Below are 3,511 nucleotides of genomic sequence, written 5' to 3' on the forward strand. Positions count from 1 at the left end.
GGGCCCGGCCGGGCCCCTGGAACCAGCCGGGGCTCCGGGGCCTGCAGGCGCAGGGGAAGCCTCCCCGGGCCCTCCGGACCGCGCCCCGGGCACCCTGCCACGCGGCAGGACCCAGGACGGAGCCCGGGGCGGGGAGGCCGCCCTCCCCGGGGCCCCCAGGGGCCCGGCCGGAGCTCCTGAACCCAGGCGAGCGAGGGGAGGCTCCCCGGCCACGACGGAACCCCGTCCCGGGCCTTTGGCAGTGCCGCAGGCCGGGGGACGGGGCCCGGGGACGGAGACCACGACCCGGGGCCCGACCGGGCCCCTCGACCCAGCCGGGGCTCCCGGGACCGCAGGCGATGGGGAAGCCTCCCCGGGCCCTCCGGACACCGCCCCGGGCACCCTGCCGCGCGGCAGGACCCAGGAGGGAGCCCGGGGCGGGGAGGCCGCCCTCCCCGGGGCCCCCAGGGGCCCGGCCGGATCTCCTGAACCCAGGCGAGCGAGGGGAGGCTCCCCGGCCACGACGGAACCCCGTCCCGGGCCTTTGGCAGTGCCGCAGGCCGGGGGACGGGGCCCGGGGACGGAGACCACGACCCGGGGCCCGACCGGGCCCCTGGACCCAGCCGGGGCTCCCGGGACCGCAGGCGATGGGGAAGCCTCCCCGGGCCCTCCGGACACCGCCCCGGGCACCCTGCCGCGCGGCAGGACCCAGGAGGGAGCCCGGGGCGGGGAGGCCGCCCTCCCCGGGGCCCCCAGGGGCCCGGCCGGAGCTCCTGAACCCAGGCGAGCGAGGGGAGGCTCCCCGGCCACGACGGAACCCCGTCCCGGGCCTTTGGCAGTGCCTCAGGCCGGGGGACGGGGCCCGGGGACGGAGACCACGACCCGGGGCCCGACCGGGCCCCTGGACCCAGCCGGGGCTCCCGGGACCGCAGGCGATGGGGAAGCCTCCCCGGGCCCTCCGGACACCGCCCCGGGCACCCTGCCGCGCGGCAGGACCCAGGACGGAGCCCGGGGCGGGGAGGCCGCCCTCCCCGGGGCCCCCAGGGGCCCAGCCGGAGCTCCTGAACCCAGGCGAGCGAGGGGAGGCTCCCCGGCCACGACGGAACCCCGTCCCGGGCCTTTGGCAGTGCTGCAGGCCGGGGGACGGGGCCCGGGGACGGAGACCCTGACCCGGGGCCCGGCCGGGCCCCTGGACCCAGCCGGGGCTCCGGGGACCGCAGGCGCAGGGGAAGCCTCCCCGGGCCCTCTGGACCCCTCCCCGGGCACCCTGCCACGCGGCAGGACCCGGGACGGAGCCCGGGGTGGGGAGGCCGCCCTCCCCGGGGCCCCCAGGGGCCCGGCCGGAGCTCCGGGACCCAGACGAGCGAGGGGAGGCTCCCCGGCCCCAACGGAACCCCGTCCCGGGCCTTTGGCAGTGCCGCAGGCCGGGGGACGGCGCCCGGGGCCGGAGACCCCGACCCGGGGCCCGGCCGGGCCCCTGGACCCAGCCGGGGCTCCGGGGACCGCAGGCGCAGGGGAAGCCTCCCCGGGCCCTCCGGACCCCTCCCCGGGCACCCTGCCACACGGCAGGACCCGGGACGGAGACCGGGGCGGGGAGGCCGCCCTCCCCGGGGCCCCCAGGGGCCCGGCCGGAGCTCCTGAACCCAATGCCGCCACGGGAGGCACCCCGGCCGCAACGGAACCTCGTCCCGGGCCTTTGGCAGTGCCGCAGGCCGGGGGACGGCGCCCGGGGCCGGAGACCCCGACCCGGGGCCCGGCCGGGCCCCTGGACCCAGCCGGGGCTCCGGGGACCGCAGGCGCAGGGGAAGCCTCCCCGGGCCCTCCGGACCCCTCCCCGGGCACCCTGCCACACGGCAGGACCCGGGACGGAGACCGGGGCGGGGAGGCCGCCCTCCCCGGGGCCCCCAGGGGCCCGGCCGGAGCTCCTGAACCCAATGCCGCCACGGGAGGCACCCCGGCCGCAACGGAACCTCGTCCCGGGCCTTTGGCAGTGCCGCAGGCCGGGGGACGGCGCCCGGGGCCGGAGACCCCGACCCGGGGCCCAGCCGGGCCCCTGGACCCAGCCGGGGCTCCGGGGACCGCAGGCACAGGGGAAGCCTCCCCGGGCCCTCCGGACCCCTCCCCGGGCACCCTGCCACGCGGCAGGACCCGGGACGGAGACCGGGGCAAGGAGGCCGCCCTCCCCGAGGCCCGGCCGGAGCTCCTGAACCCAATCCAGCCACGGGAGGCACCCCGGCCACAACGGAACCCCGTCCCGGGCCTTTGGCGGTGCCGCAGGCCGGGGGGCGGCGCCCGGGGCCAGAGACCCCGACCCGGGGCCTGGCAGGGCCCCTGGACCCAGCCGGGTCTCCCGGGCCCACAGGCGCAGGGGAAGGCCATCCGGCCACCCTGCCACACGGCAGGACCCAGTTGCCGGCTGAGGACCGAGAGGGGTCCCAGAGTACCCTGTCCCTAGTAATCCGGAGGAAGGCTACCCCCCGTTCTTGAAACCCGCGCGCTCCGAGTGACGGAGGGGACCCTAGGGGCGAACGCACCCGGCCTCCTGGAGCCCCGGCTGGGATCCGAGAGGCAAATGGACCCTCATCGGGACTTCCAGGCCTGGCCCTGCCATCTGGTCGCCCCATTGGAAAGCATTGCGCGCGACCAGATGGCCAAGGGGAAAGGCGCCACCGGGTGGCCGGCAACTGAAAGGACTCCCGCCTGCCCACCCACCCACCAGGGGCTCGGGGTGGGGACTCTGCTTCCCGGCTGGGCCTCAGGCACCGGGAGGACCACCGGAGCTCTCGGGGCCTGGGCGCCCGGGGGGGAGGACTGCCCGGGACCCGTGGAGCCCATCCCTGGGCACTTTGCCATGCCGCGGCCTGGAGGAGGGAAGCCCCGGAGGCCTGGGAGGATGTTGCCCAGGCGTAGCCCATCTGGTCCCCGGCAATGAACCGCACAGCCCCGGCATGGGTGTTTCCTGGCATTCCCTGCCCCTATTAATCCGGAGGAAGGATACCCCCCTTTCTTGTAACCCGCGCGCTGCGAGTGACGGAGGGGACCCTAGGCGCGGACGCGCCCGGCCTCCTGGAGCCCCGGCTGGGATCCGGGAGGCGAATGGACCCTCATCGGGACTTCCAGGCCGGCCCGGCCATCTGGTCGCCCCATTGGAAAGCATTGCGCGCGACCAGATGGCCGAGGGGAAAGGCACGACCGGGTGGCCGGCAACTGAAAGGGCTCCCGTCTGCCCGAGCCATAGCGGTAGCGGTAGGGCTCCCGCCTGCCCACCCTCACACCAAGGGCTCGGGGTGGGGACTCTGCTTCCCGGGTTGGCCTCGGGCACGGGGAGGTCCACCGGAGCTCTCGGGGCCTGGGCGCCCGGGGGAGGACTGCCCGGGACCCGTGGAGCCCGTCCCTGGGCACTTTGCCATGCCGCGTGCCGGAGGAGGGAAGCCCCGGAGGCCTGGGAGGATGTTGCCCGGGCTCAGCCCATCTGGTCCCCGGCAAAGAACCGTCAGCCCCGGAGGGGTGTTCCGGCATACCCTGCCCCTAC

Source organism: Triturus cristatus, chromosome 8, assembly GCF_964204655.1.
Source record: "Triturus cristatus chromosome 8, aTriCri1.1, whole genome shotgun sequence".
Lineage (NCBI taxonomy): Eukaryota > Metazoa > Chordata > Amphibia > Caudata > Salamandridae > Triturus > Triturus cristatus.